Consider the following 11,794-nt stretch of genomic DNA (forward strand, 5'->3'; position numbering starts at 1 on the left):
ATTTCAACCCCCGTGAGTTCAGCCAAATTCAGCCTGGAAAGCCCGCACCTGGTCAGAACGTACTACCGGAGCTCCATATACGACCACGCGGTTGGGGTGCCTCTTAAAATCTCCGAGCGTCACAGCAACAAGTATGGAGATCTGTACGTGCGCTTCTTTATCTGTGGTCAAAGTGGTAATATAGCCAGAAACTGCCCCCTAAGATCAGCCAACGGTGCAGGCCGCCGTAATCAGCACCGAAGGAGGCATCAAAAGCTCGCAAGCCTATATACCAGGTTGTTTACCCGCTCCCGGGCATGACCATTTTGTGCCGACTAGAGCGCCGACACGCGAGAGCTTCTTTGGGGAGTGCGTGGATACCGTGCGCACCAGCACGGTCCCAAGCAGCACACCAGCATTGGTCCAACAATGGTTCATCACTGGAAAAGAATGGCATCAATATTGGACTGATATTGGCATTTGGGCATTTTACTACATTCTCCATTCTTGGCCCATCTTTCGTTCCAAGATTGGTCCAGTGTTCAACCAAGCTGGAGCCACCAATGTAGGCACAATATTAGACTTTCCATTCATGCACCATGATTCTTGCCAATACTGTCCAGCATTATACCATCATTGTATTACCAATATTTGTTTAATACCAGCCATTCCATTGATGGCCCATTGTCAATGCCAATATCATACCAATGGTTAGCCATTGCAGGTGCACTGGCTACTCCATTCATGCCCCATATTGTCGATACCAATATTAATCCAATGTTTAATATTGTCGATACCAATATTAATCCAATGGTTAATGGGTACACCGGCTACTCCATTCATGTGCCATTGATGATGTCAAGATTATATATTTTGTGGCACTGCCTGTGCAGGCCATAAAATGCAGCCTTTTTCATTCTAGCCATATTCGTGACAGCACATCGAACTTGCTGGGACAATAATGGCCTTTCAAATAGGAGTGGCCATAAAAATTCAAATTGTTGCTCATGAGAAACCAGTAGATATTCACAAAACAAGGGCATGGTTCACAAAAAGATAATATTTATTGCAATTGTTACTATAGACAGCAGTTGTTACTAGCCAGTGCTGAGGGCACACACAGCAGCAGTTAGCGGGGCAGTGGCAGGGTTGGTCAGGGCAGGGCGGGCTCTCGGGAAGTGGAAGGGGCCAGGGAGCTGGAGGGCAGACTCATAGGCGTAGTGAGGGGGCTGACCCTGCAATTGCATTAACAGGTGGCACGCCTGGTTCGCCAGGGGAGGTTTCAGCATAACGCCTTTTTCTTCCACCCCCCCTGTCACAGGAACCAGGCAGCCACCTGCGAATAAATGCGTGTGCCTCCAAATCGTCCACCCCAACTTTTTCGCAAATGGCACCTGCACAAAAACAATGAGGAACCAAAATTTACAACACTATCACGAGGCATATAAAATCGCGCGCATTATTTTAGGAAGATGTAGAAAATTCCAGGATTCATGTACCGAAATTTATGGTCAATGAGAAACACTATACTGATGAGTTCCAGATTAATTTCAGCTGCCTTGGGTTTATTAGGATGAAAGACGCACATACATTGCATAGCATGTGCCCTGTTGCATTTTGATCGCCTCCACAGCAATACGGCTGAGACAGCCAGTGTTTCATCCCACACTAGGAATTAGTGCTTGATTATTGGCTGTCTCCGCATATGACTGGCGCGCTAGTTTTTTGCCGCTCCTACGCTTTCTGCGATGTGCAAACAGTTTATACTAACAATCGTTACCAAGAGAATGTTCGGCGACCATTTTAATTTTTTTTAAATGGCTAGATATAATATACACAAGCGATCTAAGCCCACGACTGCTGCACTGGCCGCTGGTTAGCTGATATACGCTTTTGACTGGTTTTGTGGGTAGTTCACTTAAACGGGAGCTCACTTAAACGGGTAGCTCACAGGTGCATCATTTTTACACATATACTGCTTGTCCAAGCAAATTTGATCCAAGGGATAAAAAAAAAAAACATTTCGGAGGCAGGCAAAGGAAACCAGATATATATTGCTGGAAGCTACCTTGAGCGCCATAGAAAAGGTTTTGTTTGGAATCCTTATTGACATTATTTACCTAAATTACTGATTAATGACTTACACAATAAATGGTGTTGCTACTTTGAAGAGTACCGGCACAATCCACGTTTGATTATTTGTGATAAAGAACCCTCACGTCTGCATTTTGAACGCCAGATACAATAGGAAACTACGAAATACAGAAATCTGATTCCCGGACAATACAATTGAGGACTTGGCTTGGCTCGACAGCCCTGTGTAGCGTTAGACCTACAAGTTGCCTATGGTTTCTTCGTCCGCGCCAGCACATCGTCCAACAAGACTGTATTTGTATTTTACAGCTGAAAAATACTGTTAAACTAATTTATATCCTTACCGCTTTGTAGTCATTATCCACATTGCAAAGTTCGGCGCGCTCATTGTAACTCGAGCCTTCATGTGCGCCAAAGGGCCGACGCGAAGCAACCATCGCCAGCATATCACCCTTACTCATGCATGGGGCTAGCAATCTTAGCGGCAGGTTGTTTTGTCCGCTCAAAATCATGTTGTGAGCAGCACAGTTGAGGTGCGCGAATGGGCTGGTAACGGTTTCGGTATCTACATAACCCGGAATTTATCTACAGCTGGAAAAAAAGGTACACATGAGGTTTCTAACCGCAAATATTGAAACAGGGGTTTCCGAACGTGCTCACCGACTCTGTAAGTCCTATTTATTGTCTAAAGTGAATATTTAGTACTTGAAGCGAATAACCTCACTTCCCCACGTACAAAATAAAAATTTTCTGCGCTGTCCTAAGTGGCTGCCAGCAATGCACCACCGGTTTCCATCGTCTGTTTCTAATGTTTTATTTATAACCCTTGGCTCAAGCTATGGGGCGCAGCAGGTGTAATGTAGCTTGAATAAAACCTGCAAGAGATCATATATATGGGTAGATTTGTAAGGTTTACAGATTTCACTTACAAATTCTACAGGAATCGCGTCACTGCGGCCTTTCTTTAAAATTGACACGTAATAGCGCTATATTCGTGGCTAAAATAAAGTAATCAACGCATTAATTCAGCTTAGCAAATGCAGCTGTAACAGAAAGTGAGGGCTGGCTACACCTAAGGTGTGCCTAGCTTTCTAATTTTCTTAGATGGCACAACCGTTCGAAATATGGAATATTAAAAAAAGCCTTTGATATTGGCTTTCTCACAGCGTATTATGGGTGCCTTAGATAAGAAATATAATCGAGGTCCCATGGCCATCTTTCGTTTCCAATGAAATTCTTATATGTGGTGTGCAAGTATCTAGACACAAAAGAATTAACCTTAGTTTTTCAAGATACGCGTAGTTTCCTCGAAAAAAAAACAATTTTATGGTATATCTCTAGAGGTAGAAAACGCTGTTTTTGCCATTTCAAAATGTTGCAAGTTTGGATACCATGATTTTGTCATCTGCTCTTTTTTACTCACTAAATATATGCATGTTTTATATTTACAAACACTATTAGAAAGCTATTTTGTTTTTGCATTTGTGTTATTAAAAAATCGCAAACTTTTCTTCAGGAGCGATACGCTGCAAAAATATTCATTTTTAACCTTATGTACTGGCATATGATGCATTAGGTTGGTTGCACTAAATATGTTTTCACTTCCTGACGCATGTTCTTAATTCCAGGCAGTATCTTGAGCTCCAGACCACTAGGTGTGTTCTCCACAACGCATCAAAATTGCTCAGAACTCGAAAACAGCAGTAAAGGGCAAATTTGCTGCAATTAAAAAAAGATCATCTTCGATTTTCATTCAAATCCCTCTCAAAAATCTTCAGTACCTCAAAAATATTACGGACTAAAAAGTGTTGCGTTATACTGTTTAAAAATATAACAATAAATATTAAACCGAGTGCTTGTGCTGATAATGGCCAAACTCAGCCTGCATTCTTGCAAGATGCAATAATATCTTGGCACAGAAACTATTTTTCTACATTATCTAGGTTCCATTCTTTATTTGTGAAAAAATTTGAACCTCTAGATTTGTGTGTGTATCTGCATATTATTTTGAAATTGGACAAAAGTAAGAAAATGGTAAAATAAGGAATACTGATAAGAATTGAAGAAACGGCCGCAACATCAATTTTTATCAAAATCTGTGGAAACAGTGCAAAGTACTTTGTTAATTTTAGTCAGTAAATATATTGAATTCTGCAAAATGTAATATTACAAATATAAAAATGCTTGTTTTTGTTCTATAGATGTGCTTATATGGCTCCCCCTTATGGAATAGGCATCAAAACTTCAATTTAGTATTTGCTTAATTTAGTTACATTTTACCTTAAGTAAAATTTAAAACATTGTCAGCGCTTAACACCGTTTTTCTGCTTCTGGGACAAATACTTAATATAGCTTAAAATGGTATTATTTCACTATTTCTGCCAATTTCATGGCAGAACGCAAGTGAAGGCTGAACTTTTTCTCGGTCCTGCATTCTTTTTTATTGCTAGGTGCAATAGTATTCAATCTAGGTTATTAATATATTATTCCATTTGTCAGCTTTGACCACCACTAACAATACTATATTTTTGAAGATGATTTTTCAATGTGTAATTTTTATAATTACAATCTTAAGCAAATCGCTTTCCAGCATAATACTTTTGGTGGCGTTACAGAGAACACACATAGCAGCTTAGAGCTCCAAATTCTGCCTTAAATTAACAATATGACCTGCGTAATAAACACAGAATATTTTAGTGCAAACAACGCAATGCGTCACGCCAGTATGTAAGGTTGAACATTAACATTTTTGTAGCGCGTTGTTCTTGAAGCAAAGTTTGCGATTTTTTACTAAATCAACTGCATCAATGAAACACACTTTTAATACTTCTTATACAAGTAAACGTTACCCAAATGCGGTGAGTAAAAAACAGTGGATGACAAAATTTTACGCAACCAGCCGGCCTCCAAACGTGCAACTTTTTGAAACGACAAAAACGGCGTTTTCCAGCTTTAGTGATAGGCGTTTTTTTTTTTCGAGAATACTGCGCCGCATCTGGCAAACCTAAGGGTCATTCCTTTGTGTCGAGACATTAGCCCACGACATATGAAAATTTAATTAAAAAAATGGTCATGGCACCACGATTACTGTTCCTGTCCGAAGACATCCATATTTGTTTTCATTTCGTCTCTTCAACAGGCTGGTTTAGCCAATGCGGTGAATAAAAATATCATCGCATATATTAAAGATTTTCGCGCTATATGTTATACCTAAAGCTACCTATATTGTCACAACTGTCATACATTATTTGTAGCTGAAACATCACAAAAGGGATTCGATTGCAAATTGTTCGCTAGTTAAATAGACGTACGAGATGACACACGTATACTTTGTAGAATACAATTTAGGAAAGAGCAGATACAAACTACAGGCGAATAATGCTATGATATGGAGCATATGTATTACTCCGGTTAACAGTAAAAAAATCAACTTTTAACATATTAATATATTCGACAAACTATTGCATGCTCACATAGGAACACAATTAATGAGCTCATCCACGCATCTAATGTCTATGGGCATTAGACGTGTGGATGACTTCGTTTTATTCCAATTCGTGCGTCACTCAAAATAATTGAACGAGAAAAAAGTTAATGTCTACACAATTTTCAGTGAGTATACCACAAATTATACTAAGGTGCTTCATATATGTCACATCACCTAGCAAGTGAAATGGGATAACAGAAGTAATCAGACTCTAACCCTGATCAGCATTTCGCTTTTGCGCCATCTTTGTAAGTTTTTAGGCAGGCTTTTCCACTGATTATCCTCTTCTTTATACCCCTGCCACCCACAAGACACAAATCTTCTGGGGGCACCGAACTGTTGGTTTTCGCACCAGTGATACAACTTAATCGATTCATTTATACGTAGAAAACACTCTCGATGCGCACCTAAAAAAATGAAAGCATGTATGTGTAGGCGAAATCATTCACCGGCGATTTAATATTATGATTTGAACAATAAAATCAAAGGATCACACTCGAAGGAACACAAAAGTGGTGGAGAGATAGGAATTGAAGCAATGAAAGGCGGTTGCTTTCTGAAAAAAGCCAATAGCAAGAGGTCCACCGTCTGTAAGAATAGGCAATAAAAATAAGGCATATTTAAAGGTGCATGCAGCAGTTACAGTGATGCAGTGCTACCTTTTTTTTAGGCAGGCTTTTCCGCTGATTTTCTTCTTCTTTATTGCCCTTCCAACCACAGGACACATATCTTCTGGGGGTTGTCGGTTTTCGCACCAGTGATACAACTCAATCGATCCACTTCTACGTAGAAAACGCTCCCGATGCGCATCTAAAAAAAATGAAAGCATGTATGTGCAGGCTAAATCATTCACACATGATAAAACAATATGATTTGAACAATGAAATCAAATGATCACACCCAGAGCAACAAGAAAGTGGTGTAGAGATAGAAATTGAAGCAATGAAAGACGGTTGCTTACTGAACAAAGCCTATAGTAAGAGGTCCTAAGTCTATAAGAATAGGCAATAAATTAAGGCACGTTTATAGGTGCATGCAGGAGTTAAAGTTATGCAGTGTTACCTTTCTGTTTCACTGCAGTGATTGGTATAAATATTACAGCTATTGCTAGGCATCTCAGGTAACCCCATTGAAAACTTCATCCAAGGTACCGAGGAGCAGTGGCGTGTTATTTGCAGCTGTTAACGGAAAGACAGGCTATCCTATGAGTGCATGCGCATTTCCTCCTTTTTGTATACTTGAATAAAAGCGACTGAACAGTGAGTGTTGTAAGAGGTGCAGCGTCCCTAGGAATGGGGAACAAAATTAAGTTTTAGTAAACAGAGGTACAAAAAGAAGCAAATATGCCTGCAATAATAGCATGATGGCCTACCTTTTGATCAACAGCTGTAAACAAACTGTCACTGCCAGTCGGTTCTTTAGATAGGCTTATCAATGCCAGAGCTTAAAGCTAAGAGCAATATGAGTAATGTTTATTGCGGTCACGGCCGTAAACAATTCTAGCGGAACACTCCATTACTGTAACTATTCAACCGTCCATTTATACATATCGTTCATTAAAGAACCATGCACATCATATTAAGTTGCTCTTTTCTACTCCCAAATGATTTCCTATAGAATTAGAATACGTGGATCGCTGCTTCGGTTTCAACATTCTTGCACGATGGCTATGGCGTGCACTTCATGCATACGGTACGGCACGTGACGTACAAAGAGCTGTAATTGCCGAACAGGCGGATCTGACGTCCTGTCCCATTTCGCTTGAAAGTGCGCGCCGTCATCGAGCGCTTCGCGAGCAATATATTTCGGACGATATGGTTGCCTCATACCGGCCGTCAATGTTTTGTACATTGTGTCCCGCGTGCACGTTGTTTACTTTGCAGTGACAGGGACGCAGTGCACACACGGCTGATGTGCCTTTTTGCTTGTATTGTTATTTTCCCCCGCCCTCGAAGCGCGTCTGCGAAATCGCTCTCCTATTGTCGCCGCTTTCTGATAACGCCCTCACCTGAAGGCACGTGCTCAGAAGGGGGGCGTCGATTAAGAAAATTTTGAAAGGGGCTCACTTGCGCTGTTCACGGCTTTCAATTCCTCAATATGATATTAACCATTATAAAAGTGGAGGTTCATTATGACTTAATTATAGCCTAGTCATCAAGCGGCATCACGCACATGTCTGCCCCACTGTAAAATTCGCTTGCACAGACGGCACGAACAGTTTTCAAAACTTCGTCTGTACATCTGAAAACAAAAAACTGCCCTTAACTCTTAACAAAATCCAAAAACTGTGTGAACATGGCTTCCTGAGGGCAGAAGAGAGGCTGTCCAAAATATATGTATGTACAAAGCCGGGCGCATAGTATGTGGTTACTAATTGATTGCGGCGCGCTGCACAGTCAGAAAACTGCGCAAATGGCTGCCTGCAGTGTTCTGTCACGTGTTGGTGGCATACACACCTGTTACGCACGGCTTCTCTATTTTCGGCGCAAATGCTATTCATATCGCAGCCAGCAAATAAGTCCACGCACTTGCTTGCATGTAACCCGGAGGAAAATTCGCTTAGTTCTTGAAGTCATGCTTCGCGCAGTTGTTTCGAGGAGAATACGGAAAGAGAGCATTTGGGACTGGTAGGAGATTATATAGAACCAATTATGAAGCAATGGCATGCTGCAAAGATATATACTCACGGTCTAAGATGACGGCGTTCACTGAGTCTGATAATGCCGATGGTATCCCGCCGTTGCTGTAATCCGTACTCCGGCGACATTTCACAGCTCAGCTATTCACTGATATGTAGCAAGCACCAACCGGAGCACATGGACATGTATAGGCGCAAGAGAAAATTATGCACAGCACGATGAAAAAGAAAATTAATGAGGGAAGAAATTAAAGAAAGGTTTAAGAAGCTGTCACAAGTCTTGTAGCGTCTCCAACAAGCTCTGAAATGAACGCTTCGGGAGGAGGCCGCACAGCAGCGCAGCTGGGGATGCTGTCTGTTGTGTCTTGCACGTAGACGCGTAGGCGAGGGGGAACAACGACCCGCTCAACCAGCGCGTGATTCCCGCCGCGGTGTTGTGTTCGCAAGGGCTGCGCGTGGGAACGAAGGACCAACGACCCTCTCAACATTCCATTCCTCCTGTACCCAGCCCTCTTCTGCTTGCACCGGCCAGCCGTGACTTCGGACCGTGCCGATGAGCGGCCGCCAGCGCGCACCGCTCGAGTCGACTTCTAATAAATTGTTTTGTTTTGTGTGTTCGCAAACGCATTTTTTCTTCAAGCCAACCACGGACGAACATTTTCTAAAAATATAGAAAGCCTCCCCATCTACCATCCACATTGTTGCGTAAATCCATACAGCTGGTGCATCGACAAATGCGCGCGTCCCCTCCCTTTCGCCACCTATGATCGAACAAAGGATGGTCGTTCGACCTTTTATATTTACTTCAAAATATTATATACTGTTGCGTGATGACTGATTAATAATGTCAAAGAGGCGGAGTTCCGAGCTTCTCTTCTATTCTGGCCAACTTTGGTTATAGATTATACAAATTATGCTCAAGTTAGCTAGCTGAAAATGATCCGACTAAATATATACATGTTTTTATTTGTATTCAGTTAATGTTCGCTTTTCGGGTATGAGTAGATGTTTTTATAAAAATTCTAAACTTCGGCCCAGGAAACGAAAATTTTCCTAATTTGCAGGCCTTTATTTCAGAAAAGGTTCATGGTAGAGCAGCAATAATTCCACAATATGTTCTCAGCATAATTATCCGCAAACAGCTAACGCTCATATTTTTATGACATTTGGATACAGAGATACGATCGCGCTAATTTACAGAAAACAGCGAACATTGAAAATTTTTAGAACAAAAACAGTTTTCACATTGTTTAAACTTTTTCCACCTATTCTACACTACCTCAGCTTTCAAAACCATTAAAACACCTTGCATAATTTTGTTGCGCAAGTAATTATGGCCACATCGATAAAGCCTTTGTCCAATTATAGCGCACCGCGCTGTTCTGAACATTCTACGGAATTTGTGAATTGTTCAAGGTTTTTAAATTTTGGCATATAATTTTGTAACAGGGAGAAATATTTTTACAAAAGAGGATTAAAGATATATACATTGAGGAACAGCCAAGGAGCCAGGCTACGAGGGCCGCCCATTCGACACACTTCTTTTTCTTAATCTTCCACAAACGAGCGCGCCACTTCGTCCTCATCATTCTCCAACTGTAACAATATTTCTTCGCTCATGTTTTGTCTCGACTTCGCAAATCGACGGTGACAGACACAGCAATGAATGATTCAGAATCAATTTTGTGCGCGTCGAGATCCTGAAGCGCTGTGGCATCAGGCAATACACAGACGTTTTTCGCAATCCCCTTCACCTTAACGCGGATTGCACAAAAAGACGATAACGTTCAATGAGCAAGCAACGTATTCCAAATCATTTTAGTAGAATGAAAGAATTGGAAAGGGCATGGAAAACTGCCTCATTAAAGCAGTGTTTGTAGGCTGCATTCGTTTTTTCGAATGACTCGACAGCGCACATTATTTTCATTCCTGTACAGTTTTTTTTTATTCCTTTGCCACCGCCTAGCGCGGTTGGAATGGTCAAACTCTAAACTAATAGGCGGAAAAACTATTTTTTTTTGTTTATTGGCGATATATATGTTGTGCGCCATATAAATGTACCGGGGCCTTCATGCTCGCAGTCTGCACGAAAAACTGTCATTTTTTTTACCACCGTGTGAATGCCCAAAACTAAAATGGTAACCTCGCGAGTCTTCCGGCTTTTCATTTTCCAGTGATTGCGTCTAGAAAGTACGCACATCGTATTCGGTCCTTTCTCCAGGTAAACAGACGATGCTGCGCGTAGTTCCTTATGGATAATACAAAAGCACTAGAACAAAAACATCGCTGAGAAAATGGTCATTTGTTCCTTCAACTTGAGGCAACGTTTTCCTTCTCGGCAATGAAAAAGCTACCTTCTAATCACTAATTTAATGTCACATGAACATGCTATGGCGACACGATTTCGTTTTTATGCGCGTTCTCACTGACAACTGGATTTGTACTATAGGTTACGTATAGATGCAGGGATGTAATCGGCGTCCAATACAGGCATATTGGGTCGTGAGTGCTAGCCGGTCTGGGGTATACATATGTGGTCGCACGGTCGTGCTATCATTAGATATAATTGTGCGACAAACGTATGCGCCTGCGACGAAATCTGCATGCATGCCAATAGGCTAAAACCATAAACACATATAGCTGACCCCCAAAGGTGCACCGCATATGAGCGCACCGAAAAGTCGAATCCAGACAGTTGCAGCGGTACGTGCTTGAATGCGTTATAGTAATTGTCGTCCCGTACGTGGTACTTGGTGAGGTCCGAACGATCGGCTGAAATGTTGTCGGAATTAAATGCCGCGGTTTGGCGTCCAGCGCACGTGTATTCAACCATAAAAATGGAGAATTTTTTTTGATTGAATGGTCAACGGAAAATATTCACTTCGGCAGCCCATTAAAGCTGCGTTTTTAGGATGGCAATGACATTTGCGAGATCAGGGGAAAAAGTGGTCCATCGTGGGCAGTTTTCATACAGGGATAGCTAATACTGGAAAAACAAAAGACAAATTGCAATGGTCCATTACAGCCAGTTTAAAACAACGGAACGGTCAACGTCAGAAGAACACAGGACACCTGGGTCTATTGTAGCCAGTTTTAAAAACTGAACGGGCAACGCCGGAAGAACACGGGGCAACATGGTCTATTGTAGCCAGTTTTAAAAAAGGAACGGCCAACGACGGCGGAACACAGGACAACTTGGTCCATTGTAGCCATCTTTAAAAAACTGAACATCCAATACTGGAAGAACAGAGGATAACATTGTCCATTGTAGCCATGTTTAAAAACCGGAACATCCAATGCCGGAAGAACACAGGACAACTTGGTCCATTGTAGCCAGTTTTAAAAAACGGAAAACCCAATGACGGAGGAAGGCAGGACAGCTTGGCCCATTATAGCCAGTTTTAAATCCCGTGCGACCATTATTGGAGGAACAACGGCAATCTTGGTCCAACATAGACATTCTGTATGTACGGCAGTGCCAATATCGGGAACTCACTGTACATCTTGGCCCAAGCTAGCCAGTGTTGGCTACTGGCAGCGCCAACACTGGGAGAGCACTGGCTAAACTGGGCCATTGTTGGACATTGTGTTGACTG

At 41.7% G+C, this 11,794-nt stretch overlaps 1 long non-coding RNA gene across 1 annotated transcript; it reads right to left on the bottom strand.

Annotated features, from left to right (window-relative positions):
* Positions 1 to 1,080: 1,080 nt before the first annotated feature.
* On the bottom strand, positions 1,081 to 8,521 carry LOC146195021 (uncharacterized). The gene is made up of 3 exons (XR_014705522.1): positions 8,248 to 8,521; positions 6,220 to 6,370; positions 1,081 to 1,373 (listed from the first exon to the last, which is right to left on the bottom strand). It is a non-coding gene; the product is annotated as an uncharacterized LOC146195021 (long non-coding RNA).
* Positions 8,522 to 11,794: the final 3,273 nt, after the last annotated feature.

Source organism: Amblyomma maculatum, chromosome 3, assembly GCF_055883805.1.
Source record: "Amblyomma maculatum isolate TAMU_Amacu chromosome 3, ASM5588380v1, whole genome shotgun sequence".
NCBI lineage: Eukaryota > Metazoa > Arthropoda > Arachnida > Ixodida > Ixodidae > Amblyomma > Amblyomma maculatum.